Genomic DNA, 26,528 nt, shown 5'->3' on the forward strand with positions numbered 1-26,528 from the left:
TAGGAGTTGATCCTTAGGCCGATTTCGCGCATCGACCTGAGTCTCAGGGGCTACTAGGAACAGCGGTTTTATGCTTGCCTTCAGGTGCATCTCAGGTTTTAGACCGATACACACCTTGGGGGCTACTGGCTATATATCTTGGCAGAGAATAAATCGCACCAATAAAAAATATTGACAAAAAATCGGCCCACAGTCGGGGTGGTGCACCACCTCGGAAGCCGTCCGGCATAAAGCTCAGGCGCTAGTGGCTGGCTCCATAGAGGGCATTTCTGGCATTAATCTCGGCTAAACTCCTTCAACTTTTTTGAACCAAGGTGATATGACACCTCGGATATAGTCCGGCGTTGGAGCTTAGACACAGTCCGACGTTGGAGCTCGGATATATTTCAGTATTGGAGCTCGGATACATTTCGGCGTTGGAGTTCGAAAGCAGTCCGGCATTGGTGCTCGGCTGCAAAAAATACCTCGAATGCAGTCCGGCGTTAGAACTCGGACGCAAGAGGACACTGCCTCCCGGGAACAACTTCAAACCCGAGGTGTGGCATACAAATAATAAGGCATTGATAAAGGCCGAAAACTTAAAGGGGCTCCTCAGATACCCGATGTGTAAACTCGTCGAATGTATTTCGTCAATCCTCAAGATCGAAGATGAGAAGATTTGTTGAACCAGTTTTCAAGACCGGCAACCGAAGATGAAGAATAGTTCGGAAGAATCGAGGAGCGTCCCTAACTTGAAGACCGGTTCAGGGGGCTACTGACGGTGTCCTGGACTAGGGGGTACTCACCACGTCAGCTCCCAATCTGTTAGATTGGGCCGAGGACCCCCATGGCCGTATACTCATGGGCTAGTTCGGACAGTTGCCGCATACAAGGAAGATTCCACAAGACTTGGCGATCAAGACAAGGACTCCTCCCCACCTGCGTATTCAGCTAGGACTCTTGTTATCCTAGGCCTCTGGTGCATTATATAAACCGAGGCCAGGCTAGTCGATAAAGATATATACATACAATCATACCATAGGCTAGCTTCTAAGGTTTAGCCTCTCTGATCTCGTGGTAGATCTACTCTTGTACTACCCATATCATCAATATTAATCAAGCAGGACGTAGGGTTTTACCTCCATCGAGAGGGCCCGAACCTGGGTAAAACATCGTGATCCCTGCCTCCTGTTACCATCCGCCTTAGACGCACAGTTCGGGACCCCCTACCCGAGATCCGCCGGTTTTGACACCACCACTGTCCATGAGGCAGGGGGAGCGCCCAGGGGGTGGGCGCGCCCCCCCACCCTCGTGGGCAGCCCGGGACTCTCCTGGTCCATCTCCGATACTCTGTGGGCTTCTTCTGGTCCAAAAATAAGTTCCGTGAAGTTTTAGGTCAATTGGACTCTGTTTGATTTTCCTTTTCTGTGATACTCTAAAACAAGGAAAAACCAGAAACTGGCACTGGGCTCTAGGTTAATAGGTTAGTCCCAAAAATAATATAGAAGTGTTTAGTAAAGCCCATAAACAACCAAAACAGATAATATAATAGCATGAATATATCATAAATTATAGATACGTTGGAGACGTATCAGTATCCCCAAGCTTAATTCCTGCTCGTACTCGAGTAGGTAAATGATAAAAGAAATAATTTATGAAGTGTGAATGCTAGCAGGTGCACAAGTTTGATCAATGATAATTTCAATCACCTTTTCTAGCATCATTATATATATCATAACAGTAGCTCATCTCATAAAGATTCTCATGATCAAGTAACAAGCTATTCACATGTTAAAGTAGAGATCATAAACTTTCTTGAAAACTAACAAATCGTGTTATTAGTCATCAAACAATTACAATTCATCTTATTTTCAAGAAGAGTCCATGTCAGAGCTTTGATTTAGCAAACTCCACATACTCAACTATCATTTAGTCTTTCACAATTGCTAACACTCACGCGATATTTATGGGTTGAAAGTTTTAATCAGACACAGAGAAAGATAGGGGCTTATAGATTCGCCTCCCTTTTACCTCTAGGGTAATGTCAACAATAATAGTTCATGATGCCTTACATCCAATTGGATATATATATATATATCAGAATCTTTCCAACACGAGGTGCTTGCCAAAGGATAAAATGAAAAAAAGGAAAGGTGAAGATCACCATGACTCTTGCATAAGGTAAAAGAAAATAATATAATATAGGCCCTTCGCAGAGGGAAGCAGAGGTTGCCATGCACTTTTATAGTTGGATGCACAAAATCTTAATGTGAGGGAACGTCACTTTATATTGCCACTTGTGATAGGGACCTTTATTATGGAGTCCGTCACTTTTATTGCTTCCATATCACAAGATCGTATAAAGCTTATTTTCTCCACACTAAAAGATCATACATATTTAGAGAGCAATTTTTATTGCATGCACCGATGACAACTTACTTGAAGGATCTTACTCAATCCATAGGTAGGTATGGTGGACTCTCATGGCAATACTGGTTTAAGGGATGTTTGGAAGCACAAGTAGTATTTCTACTTGGTGCAAAGAATTTGGCTAGCATGAGGTGGAAAGGCAAGCTCAACATGTTGGGAGATCCATGACAATATACTTTATTTTGAATATAAGAAAACATAACCCATTACGTTGTCTTCCTTGTCCAACATCAACCTTTTATCATGTCATATTTTAATGAGTCCTCACAATTACCAAAGATGTCCAAGATAGTATATTTATATGTGAAATCTCTCTTCCTTCAATATTCTTTCATGAATTGTTCAAGTGACCAATACAATATTTGCTAAGCTTCAATAAATTTACCACCTCTACTTCTTATATGTAAAGTCATTACTCCCCATGGGATAAGCATATGAAACATATATAATTTCAGATTTATGATATTCAAATCATTCAACCATTTACTCATAGGATATAAGTGAGGCACACGAGTGAATGACAAACTACTCCAAAAAGATATAAGTGAAGATGAATGAGTAGCTAAATAATTATGTAGCTATGTGAAGACTCTCTGTCATTTAAGAATTTCAGATCTTGATATTTTATTCAAACATCAATCAAAACAAAGTAAAGTGACATTCTAATAATGGAAAACATCATGTGAAGAAGCAAAAACTTAGGATCAACCGAAACTAACCGATAGTTGTTGAAGAAGAAAGGTGGGATGCCAACCGGGGCATCCCCAAGCTTAAACGCTTGAGACTTCTTGAAATATTATCTTGGGAAGCCTTGGGAATCCCCAAGCTTGAGATTTTGTGTCTCGTTAATTCCTCTCATATCACGGTCTTCCTAAATCTCAAAAGCTTCATCCACACAAAACTCAACAAGGACTCGTGAGATAAGTTAGTATAAACCAATGCAAAAACCTTATCATACTCTACTATAGCAAGTCACTAAAATTATTATTCAACATTGCATACTAAATGCCTCTGCATATTTAATAGTCCTATCCTCAAATAGAATCATTAAAGAATCAACCATATGCAAACAATGCAAACATAACAGCAATCTGCCTAAACAGGACAGTCTGTAAAGAGTGCAGAAAGATCCATACTTCCCTACCTCCAAAAATTATGAAATAAAATTAACACTGTAGTAAATTTATCAGATCTTATTATGAAAAAGGTTTCGACATTTCATCACATTCTGAATTTTCTAGGGAATTTATGCAACAGCGGTAAACTTTCTGTTTTCAAACAGCAACATGTGGACTTGTAAAATAGGCATAGTAAACGCTATCAATGCCACTTTTATTGAAATAAAAGATGAAAAACATTGTTATAAATAACAGCAAGCAAATCCTAACAAAATAAATTGACGCTCCAAGCAAAACACATATCATGTGGTAAATAAAAATATAGCTCCAAGTAAAGTTACCGATGAACGAAGACGAAAGAGGGGATGCCTTCCGGGGCATCCCCAAGATTAGGCTCTTGGTTGTCCTTGAATATTGCCTTCGGGTGCCTTGTTCATACCCAAGATTATGCTCTTGCCACTCCTTATTCCATAGCCCATCGAATCTTTACCCAAAACTTGAAAACTTCACAACACAAAACTTAACAGAAAATCTCGTGAGCTCCGTTAGCGAAAGAAAAGAAAACACCACTTCAAGGTACTGTAATGAACTCATTCTTTATTTATATTGGTGTTAAACCTACTTTATTCCAACTTCTCTATGGTTTATAAACTCTTTTACTAGCCATAGATTCATCAAAATAAGCAAACAACACACGAAAAACAGAATCTGTCAAAAACAGAACAGTCTGTAGTAATCTGTAGCTAACGCAAGTTCTGGAACCCCAAAAATTCTAAAATAAATTTCTGGAAGTGAGTAATTTATCTATTAATCATATTCAAAAATAATTAACTAAATATCACTCTCCAAATAAAAACGGCAGCAATTCTCGTGAGCACTAAAGTTTCTGTTTTTTACAGCAAGATCAACAAGACTTTCCCCAAGTCTTCCCAATGGTTCTACTTGGCACAAACACTAATTAAAACATAAAAACTCAATAATAACAGATGATAGATAACTTACTTTTTACTAAACAATAGCAAAAAGCAAGGAACAAAAATAAAATTGGGTTTCCTCCCAACAAGCGCTATCATTTAATGCCCCTAGCTAGGCATGATGATTTCAATGATGCTCACATAAAGGATAAGAATTGAAACATAAAGAGAGCATCATGAAGAATATGAATAGCACATTTAAGTCTAACCCACTTCCTATGCATAGGTATTTTGTGAGCAAACAACTTGTGGGAACAAGAATCAATTTGCATAGGAGGGTAAAACAAGCATAACTTCAAAATTTTAAGCACATAGAGGGGAAACTTGATATTATTGCAACTCCTACAAGCATATATTCCTCCATCATAATAATTCTTAGTAGCATCGTGAATGAATTCAACAATATAAATATCACATAAAGCACTATTTTCATGATGCAAAAGCATAGAATTTTTATTACTCTCCACATAAGCAAATTTCTTCTCATGAATAGTAGTGGGAGCAAACTCAACAAAATAACTATCATGTGAGGCATAATCCAATTGAAAACTAAAATCATGATGACAAGTTTCATGGTTATCATTATTATTTGTAGCATACAAGTCATCACAATAATCATCATAGATAGCAACTTTGTTCTCATAATCAATTGGAACCTCTTCCGGAATAGTGGATTCATCACAAAATAAAGTCATGACCTCTCCCAATCCACTTTCATAAATATAATCATCATAAATAGGAGGCATGCTTTCATCATAATAAATTTGCTCATCAAAACTTGGGGGACAAAAAATATCATCTTCATCAAACATAGCTTCCCCAAGCTTGTGGCTTTGCATATCATTATCATCATAGATATTCAGGGGGAATTCATACTAACAACATTGCAATCATGCTCATCATTCAAAGATTTAGTGCCAAACATTCTAATGCATTCTTCCTCTAGCACTTGAGCACAATTATCGGAATCCTTATTTTCATGATAGATATTAAAAAGATGAAGCATATGAGGTACCCTTAATTCCAATTTTTTTGTAGTTTTCTTTTATAGACTAAACTAGTGATAAAACAAGAAACTAAAAGATTCGATTGCAAGATCTAAAGATATACCTTCAAGCACTAACCTCCCGGCAACGGCGCCAGAAAAGAGCTTGATGTCTACTACAAAACTTTCTTCTTGTAGACGTCGTTGGGCCTCCAAGTGCAGAGGTTTGTAGGACAGTAGCAAATTTCCCTCAAGTGGATGACCTAAGGTTTATCAATCCATGGGAGGCGTAGGATGAAGATGGTCTCTCTCAAGCAACCCTGCAACCAAATAACAAAGAGTCTCTTGTGTCCCCAACACACCCAATACAAAGGTAAATTGTATAGGTGCACTAGTTCGGAGAAGAGATGGTGAGACAAGTGGTATATGGGTTGTAGATAAAGGTTTTTGTAATCTGAAAGTATAAAAACAGCAAGGTAACTAATGATAAAAGTGAGCACAAACAGTATTGCAATGCGTTGAAACAAGGCCTAGGGTTCATACTTTCACTAGTGCAAGTTCTCTCAACAATAATAACATAATTGGATCATATAACTACCCCTCAACATGCAACAAAGAGTCACTCCAAAGTCACTAATAGAGGAGAACAAACGAAGAGATTATGGTAGGGACGAAACCACCTCAAAGTTATCCTTTTTGATCGATCTATTCAAGAGTCCGTAGTAAAATAACATGAAGCTATTCTTTCCGTTCAATCTATCATAGAGTTCGTACTAGAATAACACCTTAAGACACAAACCAACCAAAACCCTAATGTTACCTAGATACTCCAATGTCACCTCAAGTATCCGTGGGTATGATTATACGATATGCATCACACAATCTCAGATTCATCTATTCAAACCAACACAAAGTACTTCAAAGAGTGCCCCAAAGTTTCTACCAGAGAGTAATGACGAAAACGTGTGCCAACCCCTATGCATAGGTTCATGGGAGGAACCCGCAAGTTGATCACCAAAAAATACATCAGGTGGATCAATAGAATACCCCATTGTCACCATGGGTATCCCACGCAAGACATACATCAAGTGTTCGCAAATCCTTAAAGACTCAATCCGATAAGATAACTTCAAAGGGAGAACTCAATCCATTACACGAGAGTAGAGGGGGAGAAGAATCATAAGATCCAAATATAATAGCAAAGCTCGTGATACATCAAGATCGTATCACCTCAAGAAAACGAGAGAGAGAGAGAGATCAAACACATAGCTACCGGTACATACCCTCAGCCCCGAGGGAGAACTACGCCCTCCTCGTCATGGAGAGCACCGAGATGATGAAGATGGCCATCGGAGAGGGATTCCCCCTCTGGCAGGGTGCCGGAACGGGTCTATATTGGTTTTCGGTGGCTACGGAGGCTTCTGGCGGCGGAACTCCCGATCTATTCGGCTCTCCGAAGTTTTTAGGGTATATGGATATATATAGGTGGAAGAAGTACGTCGATGGATCTCTGGGCTGTCCACGAGGCAGGGGAGCGCGCCCAGGGGGGTGGGTGCGCCCCCCACCCTCGTGGGCATCCCGGGACTCTCCTAGTCCATCTTCGATACTCCGTGGGCTTCTTCTGGTCCAAAAATAAGTTCCGTGAAGTTTCAGGTCAATTGGACTCCGTTTGATTTTCCTTTTCTGTGATACTCTAAAACAAGGGAAAAAAATAGAAACTGGCACTGGGCTCTAGGTTAATAGGTTAGTCCCAAAAATAATATAAAAGTGTTTAGTAAAGCCCATAAACATCCAAAACAGATAATGTAATAGCATGAATACTTCATAAATTATAGATCGTTGGAGACGTATCAGCATCCCCAAGCTTAATTCCTGCTCACCCTCGAGTAGGTAAATGATAAAAGAAATAATTTATGAAGTGTGAATGCTAGCAGGTGCACAAGTTTGATCAATGATAATTTCAATCACCTTTTCTAGCATCATTATATATATCATAACAGTACTTCATCTCATAAAGCTTCTCATGATCAAGTAACAAGCTATTCACATGTTAAAGTATAGATCATAAACTTTCTTGAAAACTAACAAACTGTGTTATTAGTCATCAAACAATTACAATTCATCTTATTTTCAGGAAGAGTCCACGTCTGAGCTTTGATTTAGCAAACTCCACATACTCAACTATCATTTAGTCTTTCACAATTGCTAACACCCACGCGATATTTATGGGTTCAAAGTTTTAATCAGACACAGAGAAAGATAGGGGCTTATAGATTCGCCTCCCAACCTTTTACCTCAAGGGTAATGTCAACAATAATAGTTCATGATGCCTTACATCCAATTGGATATATATATATATGTATATATATATCAGAATCTTTCCAACACAAGGTGCTTGCCAAAGGATAAAATGAAAAAAGGAAAGGTGGAGATCACCATGACTATTGCATAAGGTAAAAGACAATAATAAAAGATAGGCCCTTCGCAGAGGGAAGCAGAGGTTGCCATGCGCTTTTATAGTTGGATGCACAAAATCTTAATGCGAGGGAACGTCACTTTATATTGCCACTTGTGATAGGGACCTTTATTATGCAGTCCGTTGCTTTTATTGCTTCCATATCACAAGATCGTATAAAGCCTATTTTCTCCACACTAAAAGATCATACATATTTAGAGAGCAATTTTTATTGCATGCACCGATGACAACTTACTTGAAGGATCTTGCTCAATCCATAGGTTGGTACAGTGGACTCTCATGGCAATACTGGTTTAAGGGATGTTTGGAAGCACAAGTAGTATTTCTACTTGGTGCAAAGAATTTGGCTAGCATGAGGAGGGAATGCAAGCTCAACGTGTTGGGCGATCCATGACAATATACTTCATTTCGAATATAAGAAAACATAACCCATTACGTTGTCTTCCTTGTCCAACATCAACCTTTTAGCATGTCATATTTTAATGAGTGCTCACAATTACCAAAGATGTCCAAGATAATATATTTATATGTGAAATCTCTCTTCCTTCAGTATTCTTTCATGAATTGTTCAAGTGACCAATACAATGTTTGCTAACCTTAAATAAATTTACCACCTCTACTTCTTATATGTAAAGTCATTACTCCCCATGGGATAAGCATATGAAACATATATAATTTCAGATTTATGACATTCAAATCATTCAACCATTTACTCATAGGATATAAGTGAGGCACACGAGTGAATGACAAACTACTCCAAAAAGATATAAGTGAAGATCAATGAGTAGCTAAATAATTATGTAGCTATGTGAAGACTCTCTCTCATTTAAGAATTTCAGATCTTGATATTTTATTCAAACAGCAATCAAAACAAAGTAAAATGACATTCTAATATTGGCAAACATCATGTTAAGAAGCAAAAACTTAGGATCAGCCAAAACTAACCGATAGTTGTTGAAGAAGAAAGGTGGGATGCCAACCGGGGCATCCCCAAGCTTAGATGCTTGAGACTTCTTGAAATATTATCTTGGGAAACCTTGGGCATCCCCAAGCTTGAGCTTTTGTGTCTCCTTAATTCCTCTCATATCATGGTCTTCCTAAATCTCAAAAGCTTCATCCACACAAAACTCAACAAGGACTCGTGAATATCAAGTCTTCAGGATCACACCAATTTCTTCACTTTTAAAGTCTTCAAAAAGCCAAAGTCTTCAGTTGAGGATATTCATTTTAGGGGTCAACTTTCTCTGTAAATATCAAACTGCTCATAGACTTATAGACCTGTGTACACTCACAAACGCATTAGTCCCTTAACCTATAAGTCTTCAATACACCAAAATCACTAAGGGGCACTAGATGCACGTACAATCTCCCCCTTTTTGGTGATTGATGACAATATAGGTTAAGTTTTCAATGGGGATAAAGATATGAAGAGTAAATACTGATATTGAGGAATTTGATTGCAAGATATAGAAGAACTCCCCCTGAATATGTGCATATATGAGATAATTGCTTTTGAGAAGCAATGTACATTGAAGAGTAGAAACATGGAGATCTCCCCCTATATCTTGTAATTCATATGCGCATTTAACATGTGATATGAAGAATTAGAAAAGCATGATGAAATATGGTGACTGATGTAATTCAGCATGCGTGCATTAACATATATGAGGAAATAGCATGCAAAAGAACATAGCGAAAGTATCAGACCACCATCAGAGTTAAGATTACAACTCGATCCAACAAGGTTTTCAAAAGAACGAGAGTTGTAACTTAGCAAAAAAATGCCCATATAGATAGACCCACTTGAAGACTAACTCAAATTTCTCCCCCTTTGTCATCGAATGACCAAAAGGGGTGAAAAATGAGGACTAACGGCCCTGAAGAATATCATCACAAAGTCGATGGAGGAGCGCCAGCGTTGTTGAGGTCATTTGTTGATGTAGGGCCTACCCTACTGTCGTCCAAGTCTTCACTTTCATCAGTCTCGCACGATGAAGAATAGGAGCTGGCCACCAAGTGAGGAACTTTGACCTTCTTGAATTTCTTTGAAGGTGGCTGAGACCATTCAAAGTTCTCCTTGAAGCCCATCTGCTTAAGATCTTCTTCACCGTAGAGATGAGACAGAACAGCCCATGTGTGATCAAATACTTCATGCGGATAGTAATGGTTCTTCATCAAAGAATTATGTGTGATTGTCATGTTCTGAAGAAGTGAACCAAACTATCATTTGACCCATTTGTGGTTGCGATCAACCTTTTGGTGAAGACTAAGGAGAAGCTCATGATCAGTCAGCACCCTTGGAGCAGTGGCTTGAGGATTTGGCTTTGAAGCATTAGCGACAGAGTCATGAGTGGTAGAGTCATCATTGGTGGAGTAGGAAGTAGCTTTGCGAAACTGGCCATCCAATAGACGAGTGCCTTCATCAATAATAGCAGCATTGCCCTTCTCATCAAATGAGGAAATAGGTCATTTGAAGACTTCAATGGGAGGCAAGTAGCTGAGATGATTTTGAAAGTCAGCCTTGTAATTGATTGAAGACCTTGATATGAGGAATCTCATAATCAAAGGAGCGTAAGGCTTCAACTCAAAAGGTGACAGTGCAACATTTGCCATAGTCCTCATGAAGAAATCATGGTAGTTGATTGGAACTCCATGGATGATGTTGGATAGCAGATTCTTCATGATGCCAACAACCTCTTCTTCATTAGAGTCATGGCCTTTGATTGGACTGAGGGTCTTGGTCAAAATTCTGCAGACAGTTCTTGGCACAAAGAGCAATTCCTTCATGAGGAATTCGGTTCTTGGGGCTTGACCAGGCTTCAGAGGCTTCATCAACACTTGCATGTAATGATCAGATAGTTCAGTTTCATGGTAGACGAGCTGCACACCTTCAAGGGGAGGACTAACTGGCAGGGCATGAAGTAATTCAGATGTCGGTGCTTTGAAGTGAGTGTTCTCAGTCATCCAGTCCAACACCCAAGAGTTCACATCTTCAGCATTGTCGGTGATGTGCAACGTAGCATAGAACTGAAGAATTAGCTCTTCGTTCCAGTCAACAATGTCGATGCAGAAGTTGAGCAACCCAACATCATGAAGAACACTAAGAACTGGGGTGAAGCAGGGCAGCGAATCCATATCAACATGAGGAATATGCTCATGGTCGAAGATCTTGTTTTTGTCGAAAGTAGAGAAGAATAGAAATTCATCTGACTTGCAGTCCAGAATTGCTTCCTTCAAAGACGAGCAGAGTCATAAGGGGTGTAATCAGTGAAGAATACATGCTCATGAAAGAAGTCATCAGCTTTGAACTTCTATTTCTTTGAGAATGGATTCTTCGGCTTGGGCTGAGGAGTATCAGTCAATGTCTTCACAGCCTCAGGAATCACAGACTCAGGAGCCGCAGGCTGAGGAATTTCAGTAGCAATATCTTTAGTGGCAGCCTGGGTCTCCATTTCTTCAGCAGCATGAGCATCAGTACTAGTGGCTGGAATTTCTTCATGAATGGTGATTAGTGAAGCTTGAGGTTCATCAGACCCTGTATGAATTTCTTCAGTCTGAACCGGAGACTGAGGAATTTGTTGCAAAGGAGTGAATAGTGGTGAATTGGGTGATGACTTCCCCAGTAGTCATCATTCAGAATTGGAGTGGAGCACCCAATGTCCATGTCTTCATCTTCTTCCTCAATTTCCTCAACACCCGCCTCTTCAGCTGTGAACTGCGGCATGGGCGATGATACCAATGGAGTAAACGCAATGTTGTCCACTTCAGTTTCCTCATCCAACTGCTCTGTCGAAGCAGCAGAAGGATTTTCTTCATCTGATCCACTAGGGATTTCATAATCCTCACCAAAAGGAACGATCTCCTTTGATGGCATGCTTGAGACTGGAACAACATCAATTGGATTTTCAAAAGAGCTCGTCAAAGTCTTCACTTTCTTTAGTGCTAAAGACTCTGAGGCAGCAGATGCTTTCCTTTTCTTCACTGCTGCTCGCTCCGCATCTTTGGTTTTCTTCACTTCTCATGCAGAAGGAAGAACAGGACTTGGCGTTGGTGCAGGAGGAGCAGAGGAAGTTGGTTCATTTACCTCAGGCGCAACTGATGCAGTTGCCCTGGCTTGTTCAGTGTATTCAGGCGCAGTGACAGATGCTTCAGCTGGCGTGGCTTGTTCTTCAGGCACAACACTAGAGGTTGCCCTGGCAATTTCATGAGCGACTGGAATAGCTTCATCAACCATGGTACTTTCATTTTCATCAGCAGCCTGATTTTCATTAGTGGTGCTGGCATGTTCTTTAGTTAGCTGGGCAGATGCTTCAGCCTGTGGAGATTCATGGTGTGGTGGGGCTGCAACATTTGAGGTGAATCCCTTCGCCATGTTGACAAATCTGACTTTGGCTCCCAACCAATCTGCACGGTAGACGTCAAATTCATCACTGAGTGCCTTGATCTCAGCTTGCATAGTCACAAGTTCATCAGTTGTCATTTTGACAACATTTTTCTTCAAAAATGCTCTTACTTGTACTGAGCCTTCTTGAGCTTCCTAGCCTTCTCGAATTTCCATTTTTCTTCGCCTATGATGCGGTCAGCATGTGACTTTGGCCAGGAGTGAGCTTGAAGTCAGGCATAGGTGTGTTGGGGTCCTTGTGCCAGAGATCAATGAAATCAAGGATCAGCTTGGGATCCAACAGAAGAGGCACATATGTGCCTTTGGCTCTAGCGGCCCTTTGCTGTCTATCTCTGATGATTTTAGCGAGTTCTTCATCATCAGTTTTGTCTTCACTGGACGACACATGAAAGGCAACTTGCTTCTTGTGAGGACTTGGTCTAGAGCCTTGTCCAGCAGTGGCCTTGGTCTTCAGCAAGGTTGGGCCTGTTGAGGACTGTGGAGGAGCTGAAGAACTTGCAGAGGCTCCTGAGGTAATTGAGATGCCTATGGTCCTTTGGCAAGAGGCGAGATGCACAGGTGCCGAGGACTTGGTCAGAGAAACTAAGGGCTTTACACCTGGAGGACCTGGAGCAGCTTGAGGAAGTTATCGTGAGGGCTTAGACGAGCTGGGCCGTGAGGGCATTGCTGATGAACTTGGTGGTTTGTGAGCTAGCTTCTTGGCCATAGCCTTCCTGGGCTTGCTAGCAGAGGCCTCAGCAGCAGCAGTAGCAGCAATGTCTTCATTGAATTTCCTCGCTGCATCTTTGGCCACTTTGGCCAGTTTAGCTTGTCGCTTGGCCCATCCAGTAGGAAATTCCTCACCTCTTCTGATGCTAGAGGGGTCAGCTTCTTGACCAGGTGCCAGTGGAGGTCTTGGGCATGGAGGGTGTACAGTGATACGTCTCCAACGTATCTACTTTTCCAAACACTTTTGCCCTAACTTGCATGATTTGAATGGAACTAACCCGGACTGACGTTGTTTTCAGTAGAACTGCCATGGTGTTATTTTTGTGCAGCAATAAAAGTTCTCAGAATGACCTGAAAATCCATGGAGACACGTTTTGGAATTAATGAAAAATACTGGCGAAAGAATCAGCATCAGGGGGCCCACACCCTGTCCATGAGGGTGCAGGGCGCCCCCCTGGGGCACGCCCCCTGCCTCGTGGGCCCCCTGAGACTCCACCGACCTCAACCCCAATTCCATATATTCACTTTCACAGAGGGAAAAATCAGGGAGAAGGATTCATCGCGTTTTACAATACAGAGCCGCCGCTAAGCCCTAATTTCCTTGGGAGGGCTAATCTGGAGTCCGTTCGGGGCTCCGGAGAGGGGAATCCGTCGCCATCGTCATCATCAACCATCCTCTATCACCAATTTCATGATGCTCACCGCTGTGCATGAGTAATCTCATCGTAGGCTTGCTGGACGGTGATGGGTTGGATGAGATTTACCCTGTAATCGAGTTAGTTTTGTTAGGGTTTGATCCCTAGTATCCATTATGTTCTAAGATTGATGTTGTTATGACTTTGCTATGCTTAATGCTTGTCACTAGGGCCCGAGTGCCATGATTTCAGATCTGAACCTATTATGTTTTCATGAATATATGTGGATTCTTGATCCTATCTTGCAAGTCAATAGTCACCTACTATGTGTTATGATCCGGCAACCCCGAAGTGACAATAATCGGGACCACTCCCGGTGATGACCGTAGTTTGAGGAGTTCATGTATTCACTAAGTGTTAATGCTTTGGTCCGGTACTCTATTAAAAGGAGGCCTTAATATCCCTTAGTTTCCAATAGGACCCCGCTGCCACGGGAGGGTAGGACAAAAGATGTCATGCAAGTTCTTTTCCATAAGCACGTATGACTATATTCGGAGTACATGCCTACATTACATTGATGAACTGGAGCTAGTTCAGTGTCACCCTATGTTATAACTGTTGCATGAGGAATTGCATCCGACATAATTATCCATCATTGATGCATTGCCTACGAGCTTTTCACATATTGATCTTTGCTTAGTTACTTTTCCGTTGCCACTGTTACGATTGCTACAAAAACTACTACTGTTACTTTTGCCACCGTTACCGTTACTTCCATACTACTTTGCTACTAAATACTTTGCTACAGATATTAAGTCTTTCAGGTGTGGTTGAATTGACAACTCAACTGCTAATACTTGAGAATATTCTTTGGATCCCCTAGTGTCGAATCAATAAATTTGGGTTTAATACTCTACCCTCAAAAACTGTTGCGATCCCCTATACTTGTGGGTTATCAAGAGTATTATCTGGCGCTGTTGCCGGGGAGCATAGCTCTATTCTCTGAGTCACTTGGGATTTATATATGTTGATCACTATGAGGAACTTGAAAGATGAAAGAACCAAGATTTTCCCCTCAACTACAAAGGGGGGTAAGGAACTGCCATCCAGCTCTACACTTGATTCACCTTCTGTTATGAGTAAATTTGCGACACCTACACCTGTTATTGATTCTGATATGTCGCATGTTCTTGATGATGCCACTTCTGCTATGCATGATGCTTATGATGAAACTACTTATATGCTTGATAATATCATGCCATTAGGTGAATTTCTTGATGAACAACTTGCTAGGGTTAGACAAAATGAAATTATTGAAACAGATAATATTGATGAAAGTGATGATGAAGATTCTTCCCCTAGATATGAATTTCCTGATGTGCCTGAGGGTTATGTTATGGATGAAGAAACTGCTAGAGACCTTTTTGCTTGCAAAGATAGATATGATCTTAAGAAACTGTTAGCTAAGGTGAAAGAAAAGTCTTTGAATGCTAGAATGAAATATGACCCTGCTTTTGCTACTTCACCTATCTGTATTTTTGATAAGGATTATGATTTCTCTGTCGATCCTGAGTTAATTACTTTGGTTGAATCTGATCCTTTTTATGGCTATCAATCTGAAACTGTTGTGGCACATCTTACTAAATTGAATAATATAGCCACCCTATTCACTCATGAGGAAAAAATTCATTACTACTATATCCTTAAGTTATTTCCATTCTCATTAAAGGGTGATGCTAAAACATGGTTTAATTCTCTTGCTCTTGGTTGTGTGCATAGTCCCCAGGATATGATTTATTACTTCTTTGCTAAATATTCCCCGCTCATAAGAAACGAGCTGCCTTAAGGGAAATATATAATTTTATTCAAATTGAAGAAGAGAGTCTCCCACAAGCTTGGGGGAGGCTTCTCCGATTACTTAATGCTTTGCCTGATCATCCTCTCAAGAAAAATGAAATACTTGATATCTTTTATAATGGACTAACCGATGCTTCCAGAGACCACCTGGATAGTTGCGCTGGTTGTGTTTTCGGGGAAAGAACTGTTGAGCAAGCTGAATTGCTATTGAATAATATATTGAGTAATGATAATGATTGGACACTTCCTGAACCAACTCCTAAGCCAACTCCGAAGAAAAGGGCTATTCTATTTCTCAGTCCTGAAGATATGCAAGAGGCAAAGAAATCTATGAAAGAAAAGGGTATTAAAGCTGAAGATGTTAAGAATTTACCACCTATTGAAGAAATACATGGTCTTAATAACCCGGCACAGGTAGTAAAGGTAAATTATCTCTATAGATTTGATGAAGATGATATACCTCGTAATAAGTCTGCTAGCCAATGTTTGGACGAGTTTGATAATTTTATTGTTAAACAAGAAAACTTCAATGCTTATGTTGGTAGACGATTGAAACTAATGCTTATATGGTTGAACACTTGAGTGATTATATGTATAGAGTTAAAGGTGACCTTAAACTTATTAGTAAACATGCTTCTATGGTTACCACTCAGGTAGAACAAGTGCTTAAAGCACAAGATGATTTGCTTAATGAATTAAATAATAAGAAAAATTATAATGTTGTTAGAGTTATGACTAGAAGGGGTAAAATGACTCGGGAACCTTTGTATCATGAGGGCCACCCTAAGAGCGTTGAGCAAGATTCTCAGAGAACTAATGTTGATGCACCTAGTCCTTCTAAGAAGAAGAAAAACAAAAATGATAGGACTTTGCATGCTTCTAGTGAACCTGCTGTTGACACACCTGAGAATCCCGATGATATTTCTATTTCTAATGCTGAAACACAATTTGGTAATGAACATGAACCTAGTGATAATGATGATGTTCATGTTGATGCTCAACCTAGCAATATGATGTAGGGATTGAACCTGTTGTTGATCTTGATAACCCACAATCAAAGAACCAACGTTATGATAAGAGAGACTTCGTTTCTAGGAAGCACGGTAAAGAAACAGAACCATGTGTTCAAAAACCCATGCCGTTTCCTCCTAAACCATCCAAGAAAAAGGATGATGAGGATTTTGAGCGCTTTGCTGAAATGATTAGACCTATATTTTTGCGTATGTGTTTGACTAATATGCTTAAAATGAATCCTTATGCTAAGTATATGAAAGATATTGTTACAAATAAAAGAAAGATACCGGAAGCTGAAATTTCCACCATGATTGCCAATTATACTTTTAAAGGTGGAATACCAAAGAAACTAGGACATCACGGAGTACCAACTATACCATGCTCCATTAAAAGAAACTATATTAAAACTACTTTATGTGATATTGGAGCCGGTGTTAGTGTTATGCCTCTCTCTTTATATCGTAGACTTGATTTGAATAAGTTGACACCTACTGAAATATCTTTGCAAATGGTCGATAAATCAACTGCTATACATGTCGGTATCTGTGAGGATGTGCCTGTTGTGGTTGCAAACGTTACTATTTTAACGGACTTTGTTATTCTTGATATTCCCGAGGACGATAATATGTTGATTATCCTTGGTAGACCCTTTTTGAATACTGCAGGGGCTGTTATTGATTGCAAAAAAGGCAATATCACTTTTCATGTTAATGGTAATGAGCATATGGTACACTTTCCAAGGAAACAACCTCAAGTCCACAGTATCAATTCTATTGGAAAAATCTCAATGATTACTATTGGAGGTTTTGAAGTCCCTCTTCCTACTATGAATAAGAAATATGATATTCTTATTGTTGGGGACATGCATATCCCCGTTGAGGTAACCTAGTGTTATTCGAAAATTCTCCGGTTTCATGTTATTCGGAAAGAGTTTGTTAACAAGACTTGATCAACCTTGTTAGTGGATTCCTTTTGATGAGCACGAGATGGATGAAGTTAGAAAGCACAAACTCTCTGTACCCTCCTTTTACTTTCTGCTATTTAGATTAAATAAAGCAAAAATAGTATTTTCTGTCTATTTTCTGAATTATCCTTGCAATAAAAATACCCCGAAAATAAAAGTTCTCCAATGTCCTGAAAATGAAATATTGGTTTTTGTAGAATATTTAAGAATTTCTAGCACTGAGAACACACCAGGGGGCCCACCATTTGTCCACGAGGGCATAGAGCGCGCCCACCCCCCTGGGGCACGCCCCTGCCTCGTGGGCCCCACGTGGACCCCCTGCACTTACTCCAGCACCCACTCACTTCGTCTTCCTCCAGAAAAAATCATCCCATAGCTCAAACCCGTGTTCTAGCTCATCTTGCTGCCATTTTCGATCTCCTTGCTCAAAGCTCCATTCACAAAACTGATTTGGGGGATTGTTCTTCGGTATGTGACTCCTCCAATGGTCCAATTATTTTTTTTCTAGTGATTTATTTATTGCAAATTTTTACTGCTAAGGTGACCCTGTTCTTGAGCTTGCATGTCAAATTTATATGGTCCAAAGTAGTTTTAATGCATGATATAGCCTCTAGGAACCTATGGTAGTAGTTGCTATCAATCTCGTTGAGTTTGATTCACTTTTATTTTGAGTCACTAAAAAATTTCAGAAATTTTCCAGAGGAAGAAAATGATAAAGAGATTGTTGAGGGGCTCTTCGAGCCGAAGCTCGAAGGATAAGCAAAATGAGGAGAATAAAAAGCCCAAATACAATCTTCCTCGCACTGCAGAGGTTCGGTCATGCGAATGGCCTTGTGATGTGTTCTTGAGAGCCGCCGGAATTTACGATGACTTTTATTACTTGGCTGAGAATGCAGGCCTCACTGACTTCCTCCACGACCAGGGCGAACATTATCTCCTACTCACTAATATTTTCGTGCAAAAATTTTATTTCCATGCTAAGAAATCACCACCTTTAGTGGAGTTTCACTTATATGATGAGGTTAAGGAGATGTCACTCCATGATTTTTGTCGGGTCTGCAAGATACCCCTTGTGGGCAGCTTCGAGGAACCACATCATAGTGACGTGGATGGATTTATTGATAGAATTGTTGTAGGGGAAACGAGGAAAGTTTCCGATGCAAGAATTACTAGTATACATTTTCCTGTTCTGCGTTACTTTGTGATATTTGCTAGTAGATGCTTAATTGGTCGCGGGAACAGTGGAAATCTTAGTGCTCCTGATCTTGTCATTTTGTGCCATGCTTTGTTTTGTGATACAACTTTCATCTTAGGCTCTAGTATTGCTAAACGATTAAGTTTGAACCATACAAAGGGCCCCATCTTCGGAGGCATCTTTGCTTCACACCTTGCTAAACACTTTGAGATACCCATTAGGCATTATGAGAAAGAGGGAAAGTTGCCGGTCCCTATTTTTCTAGATTATAAGTGTATGGTAGCACATGAATTTATTGTTAAAAATAAGAAGATGCATAAGTATAATTTGATATTTGATAAAACTCACTATGAGACTATTACCTTGCCTGCACCCTCTTTGTTTAACATACTTTCAGGCACGTATCTCATCTTACCCGAGGCCATTTATGCATACTGGAGGCTGACACAAGTCCCAGAGCCTGACCCTTATCGACAGTCTGTTTATCAGTGGGATCTGGGGGAGATCGCCAACCAGTGGCACCCTGAGGACCCTCCTCAGTACACCAGAGAGAGCAGCTTCGATCCGTGGGCATAGACCAGCTTAGGCCAAAAGCCAAAGCTTGGGGGAGTACGTATTCCTCACCAACATTACATTCATGTTCACACACTCATTCTAGTTGTCGGTGCTCATACTTTTTCATTATACTATCCATGCTAGTTTATTTTCTTTTCTAAGCCTTCTTCTTGTGTGTTTGAAAAACCTTAAGAAAAACCAAAAAGGTTAGTTGTAGCTTTTCGCTAGTTTACTTTCCATGCATGTAGTAGTAATAATTAAAAGAAAACCCAAAAAGATTTCTCGTTCTTCTTTTGCTTGTTGGGAACTTTCCCGTGTAAATAGTTTTATATCTTTTCTTATTCTTTGGGGGTCGAGAGGAGAAGACCATGATGAAAATGTTGAGTGGCTCTCATATGCATTATTGTTGATTTAACCAAGAGCCCATGTTACCTTGTCTGCTCCCTTGTATAAAATGCTTGCAGATTCCAGCTTAGTCCAATGCACATGCACTATTATTATCCACATTGTTCGGTCGTGCAAGTGAAAGGCAATAATGATGATATATGATGGACTGAATGAGATGAGAGAAGCTGGTATGAACTTGACCTATATTGTTTTGTAAATATGATTAGTTCATCGTTCCTGATTCAGCCTATTATGAATGAAACATGTTTGCAATGACAATTAGACATTATAGTTGCCCATGCCATGCTTAATTATCTAGGAGTTTATAATGGTTTACCTTGTGTGCCAACATGATATTAAAATGGTTGTGACGTGGTATCATAGGGTGGTATCCTCCGTTGAACGATTCAAGTGGCTTGACTTGGCACATGTTCACGCATGTAGATGAAACAAAATCAACATAGCCTCCATGATATTTATGTTCATGGTAATTTATATCCTACTCATGCTTGCACTCATTGTTGATTAATCTTAATGCATGTTCATGACAGTTGTTGCTCTCTAGTTGGTCGCTTCCCAGTCTCTTTCTAGGCTTCACTTGTACTAAGAGGGAATACTGCTTGTGCATCCACTTCGATAAACCCCAAAGTTATTCCATATGAGTCCACCATACCTTCGTATATGCGGTATTTACCTGCCGTTCCAAGTAAATTTGTATGTGCCAAACTCTAAACCTTCAAATTAAATTCTGTTTTGTATGCTCGAATAGCTCATGTATCAACTAGGGTTGTCTATATCTTCCATGCTAGGTGGGTTATTCTCACGATGAGTGGACTCCGCTCATCATTCACGAGAAAATGGCCGGTAACCGGGATGCCCTATCCCATGCTCAAATCAAATCAAAATAATTGCAAACAAAACTCCCCGAGGATTGTTGTTAGTTGGACAGCACCCGTTGTTTCGGACAAGCCATGGATTGATGTTTGTTGGTGGTGGGGGAGTATAAACTTTACCATTCTGTTTGGGAACTGCCTATAATGTGTGTAGCATGGAAGATATCGAAATCTCTTGGTTGTTATGTTGACAATGAAAGTATGCCACTCAATATATTATTTATCTTTGTTTGAAAACTCGAGCTCTGGCACCTCTGCATATCCCTGATTCCCTCTGCGAAGGGCCTATCTATTTACTTTTATGTTGAGTCATCATCCTCTTATTAAAAAGCACCAGTTGGAGAACACGGCTGTCATTCGCATGCATTGCTATTAATTTACATTGAGTATGATTGTGACTGGACCTCTTTTACCATGAATTACAATGTCTAGTCGGTCCTTGATCTTCAGGGGTGCTCTGCATTTATGTTTTGTAGTCTCAGAAAGGGCTAGAGAGATACCATCTTGTTATATCATGTTATGATTTTTTTGAGAAAGTGTTGGCATCCGAGATTTATTATTATTGCTCGCTAGTTGATTATGCCATTGATATGAGTAAACATGAGACCTAAATGTTATTGTGAATATGGCTAGTTCGTAATATTTCCTGAAAACTTGAGTGTTGGCTTTACATATTTGCAACAACAAGATCAAATAGAGTTTGTAAAAGTTTTTGTTTATCACTTTTAGTTTGTCAACTGAATTGCTTGAGGACAAGCAAAGGTTTAAGCTTGGGGCAGTTGATATGTCTCCAACGTATCTACTTTTCTAAACACGTTTGCCCTTGTTTTGGACTCTAACTTGCATTATTTGAATGGAACTAACCCGGACTGACGCTATTTTCAGCAGAACTGCCATGGTGTTATTCTTGTGCAGAAATAAAAGTTCTTGAAATGACCTGAAAATCCATGGAGACACATTTTGGAATTAATGAAAAATACTGGCGAAAGAATCAGCATCAGGGGGCCCACACCCTGTCCACGAGGGTGCCCCCCCCGGGACGTCCCCCCTGCCTCGTGGGCTGATACGTCTCCAACGTATCTATAATTTTTGATTGCTCCATGCTATATTATCTACTGTTTTTGACATTATTGGGCTTTATTTTCCACTTCTATATTATTTTTGGGACTAACCTATTAACCGGAGGCCCAGCCCAGAATTGCTGTTTTTTTGCCTGTTTTAGGGTTTCGAAGAAAAGGAATATCAAACGGAGTCCAAACGGAATGAAACCTTCGGAAATGCGATTTTCTCATCAGATAAGATCCAGGAGACTTGGACCCTCCGTCAAGAAAGCCACGAGGTGCTCACGAGGGTAGGGCCCCCCCTAGGGCGCGCCCCCTGCCTCGTGGGCCCCTCGAAGCTCCACCGACGTACTTCTTCCTCCTATATATATCCACGTACCCCCAAACGATCAGGGACGGAGCCAAAAATCTAATTCCACCGCCACAACTTTCTGTATCCATGAGATCCCATCTTGGGGCCTGTTCCGGAGCTCCGCAGGAGGTGGCATCGATCACGGAGGGCTTCTACATCATCATCCAAGCCCCTCCAATGAAGTGTGAGTAGTTTACTTTAGACCTACGGGTCCATAGCTAGTAGCTAGATGGCTTCTTCTCTCTTTTTGGATCTCAATACAATGTTCTCCCCCTCTCTCGTGGAGATCTATTCGATGTAATCTTCTTTTTGTGGTGTGTTTGTTGAGACCGATGAATTGTGGGTTTATGATCAAGTCTATCTATGAATAATATTTGAATCTTCTATGAATTCTTTTATGTATGATTGGTTATCTTTGCAAGTCTCTTCGAATTATCAGTTTGGTTTGGCCTACTAGATTGGTTGTTCTTGCCATGGAAGAAGTGCTTAGCTTTGGGTTCAATCTTGCGGTGTCCTTTCCCAGTGACAGAAGGGGCAGCAAGGCATGTATTGTATTGTTGCCATCGAGGATAACAAGATGGGGTTTTATAATATTGCATGAAACTATCCCTCTACATCATGTCATCTTGCTTAAGGCGTTACTCTGTTTTTAACTTAATACTCTAGATGCATGCTGGATAGCGGTCGATGAGTGGAGTAATAGTAGTAGATGCAGAATCATTTCGGTCTACTTGTCTCGGACGTGATGCATATATACATGATCATACCTAGATATTCTCATAACTATGCTCAATTCGGTCAATTGCTCTACAGTAATTGGTTCACCCACCGTAGAATACTTGTCCTCTTGAGAGAAGCCACTAGTGAGACCTATGGCCCCCGGGTCTCTTTCTCATCATATCAATCTCCATCACTTTACTATTGCTTTACTATTACTTTGCTTTTACTTTATTTACTTTGCATCTCTATACCAAAAATACCAAAAAAATATTATTTATCATCTCTATCAGATCTCACTTTCGTAAGTGACCGTGAAGGGATTGACAACCCCTAAGCGCATTGGTTGCGTTGAGCTATTGTTTTTGTGTAGGTACGAGGGACTCGAGCGTAGCCTCCTACTGGATTGACACCTTGGTTCTCAAAACTGAGGGAAATACTTACGCTACTTTGCTGCATCATCCCTTCCTCTTCGGGGAAATCCAACGCAGCGCTCAAGAGGTAGCATGGGGCCCCTGGGACTCCACCGACCTCAACCCCAACTCCATATATTCACTTTTGAGGAGGGAAAATCAGGCAGAAGGATTCATCGCGTTTTACGATATGGAGCCGCCGCCAAGCCCTGATCTTCCTCGGGAGGGCTGATCTGGAGTCTGTTCGGGGGTCCTGAGAGGGCAATCTGTCGCCATCGTCATCATCAACCATCCTCCATCACCAATTTCATGATGCTCACCGCCGTGCGTGAGTAATCTCATCGTAGCCTTGCTGGACGGTGATGGGTTGGATGAGATTTACCATGTAATCAAGTTAGTTTTGTTAGGGTTTGATCCCTAGTATCCATTATGTTCTAAGATTGATGTTGCTATGACTTTGCTATGCTTAATGCTTGTCACTAGGGCCCGAGTGCCATGATTTCAGATCTGAACCTATTATGTTTTCATGAATATATGTGAGTTCTTGATCCTATCTTGCAAGTCAATAGTCACCTACTATGTGTTATGATCCGGCAACCCCAAAGTGATAATAATCGGGACCACTCCCGGTGATGACCGTAGTTTGAGGAGTTCATGTATTCACTAAGTGTTAATGCTTTGGTACGGTACTCTATTAAAAGGAGGCCTTAATATCCCTTAGTTTGCAATAGGCCCCCGCTGCCACAGGAGGGTAGGACAAAAGATGTCATGCAAGTTCTTTTCCATAAGCACGTATGACTATATTCGGAGTACATGCCTACATTATATTGATGAACTGGAACTAGTTATGTGTCACCCTATGTTATAACTATTGCATGAGGAATCACATCCGACATAATTATCCATCATTGATCCGTTGCCTACGAGCTTTTCACATATTGATCTTTGCTTAGTTACTTTTCCGTTGCCACTGTTACGATTGCTACAAAAACTACTATAGTTAATTTTGCCACCGTTACCGTTACTTCCATACTACTTTGCTACTAAATACTTTGATGCAGATATTAAGTCTTTTAGGTGTGGTTGAATTGACAACTCAACTGCTAATACTTGAGAATATTCTTTGTCTCCCCTTGTGTCGAATCAATAAATTTGGGTTGAATACTCTACCCTCGAAAACTATTGCGATCCCCTATACTTGTGGGTTATCATACAACGAATTTCTTCATGTACTTGGGAGTGACATAGGGATATTCCCTCCATTCTCTTGCCCATCTCCTCTCAATCTTCTGAATGCGCACTTTGCGCTCATTCTTTGTTTCCTCAGGGGGTGTGCAATACCCTGCATAGATGTCTTCAGGGATTTCAAAGGCAGTGTTGACTTCCAATTTCTTTCCTCCCTTCTGAGGTTTCTTGCCGTCAGCTATTTTCTTCAGCTAAGGATTTTAAACAATTGAGTTCTCTGAAGAGGTATGCAATCTGTCTTCGAGGAACGCTGCAAATGAGTTAAGTTGATGAGAACCTTGTGATTCAGCAGCAGACATGAGTACCTGTGAACAGAGTATATATGCGAAGAATTTGGAGAGGTCACATGCGTTCTCAGAAGTTTTTTTGCATAAAGAACATGTTTCAGGAATTTGACCAGAGGTGTCTTGAGGAATTTCACTAAGTGTTCTTTGACTTAGGTTCCGAAGTTGTATAGACTGGAAATCCACACAATTGAGGAATCTGGAAGAAAAATATTGCAGAGAAACAGATCAAGAAAATATGCTTATGTGAGGTGTTTAAAGTGTGGAAGTTGAAGAATAAACACCTTTTGAAGATTTTGTAGAAATTATCAGAATCAACAAAGGCGGTAAAAGTAACTTTTAATTACCCTTGATGAAGAACACGACGAACTGGGAGTAGTAGTTTGGAAGTTCATCAGTCCAGATCTTCCACGCCCTAACTTGGCAGAGGAAGACAGCTACGGCGGCGGCTGAGAGAAGAAATCCATGGCCGACGCGAGTACGACGGTGACGAGGTCGAGGCAGTGAAGCTCTTCCTCACCGGCGACGATGGAAGTAGCGTCGGCGCTAGGTCTGGAAGCTTGAGCGAGGGGAAGTGAGGTCGAGCAGGGTAAATGCAGTCTCAGGAGGGTGAGGGGTATATATAGCCGAAGTGAAAAACTGCTTGCCCGAGGAAATTGGACAAACGTGCCCCTGACTCCTCTCATCGTAGCAACATGTGTCACCCACGTACAGAGCGGTGGCGATCGTGTGAGATCGTGCATGAATATATACGTCTTATCGTGGGATGTGAACCAGTTTGAGCGGCAAAAGCCGAAAATTTAGAGAAGAATATTTTAAGTTTTCGTTCACAAATTCTTCAGCTGACAAGGACACAGTGAAGATTTTGAATGGGTTTCAAATAGAACACACATGAAGAATTTGTGAACAGATTGGGTTGAGTTTAGCATAGAGGGGGGAAGGGTTCGATCACATTCACTTAGTAGAAAAGGCAACTTGAAGATTTAGAAATAAGTGAATGTTGTAGAGGTCTACAAACTCAAATATATATATATATATAGTCAATGAAGAACAATGACGGAAAGAGAGAAGACTAAGCAAAGGTGAAGAATTTGAACAACTGAGGAAATTCAACTGAAGAAAAAAACTCAAATTGGAAAAAAATTCAACTTCTATTGGTGGCATGACCCACTATATAAGAATGATGATTTCAGACACCGCGTACAATTGTTGTAGGGCTCTGAGAATCAAATTCTTCGTTAATTTCTTCACACTTAGAGGGTTAGCCTTCCTTGATTGAAGAAAAACGTTACTTCGTGTGTTGCACATCTAAGTCATCAATTTTGCAAAAGGGTTAGGATGTGTGTCCTTTTCAAAGGACATTCAGAGATTCTAACATATTTAGCTCACACCGCAACTTGCTAAATCTCTTCTCATCCAGGGGCTTTGTGAAGATATCGGCTAGCTATTCTTCAGTCTTCACGTGCTCGATAGAGATGTCGCCCTTCAACACATGATCACGAAGAAAATGATGAAAAATCTGAATGTGCTTTGTCTTTGAGTGCTAAACTAGGTTATGAGCAATCTTGGTGACACTCTCATTGTCACAGTAGAGTGGCATTCTTCACATTGATGCCGTAGTCCTTGAGGGTTTGCTTCATCCATACCAATTGAGCACAGCACGAGGCAGGATCAATGTACTCAGCTTCAGTAGTAGAGATGTAGCGACCCGACCTCAGATGGTCAAGTCTCTGTGCTTCAGTGTCATCCCTGGATCGGTAATGCTGACACACATAGTACTCGAAGGATTTATAACAGAGTAGCAATCACACACTTATTACATCGAATGTCTCAAGAGAGAACTCATTACAGTAATATGGCTTAAGGCCATCTAATACGATAACA

This window comes from Triticum urartu, chromosome 1, assembly GCF_003073215.2.
Source record: "Triticum urartu cultivar G1812 chromosome 1, Tu2.1, whole genome shotgun sequence".
In the NCBI taxonomy this organism is placed as follows: domain Eukaryota; kingdom Viridiplantae; phylum Streptophyta; class Magnoliopsida; order Poales; family Poaceae; genus Triticum; species Triticum urartu.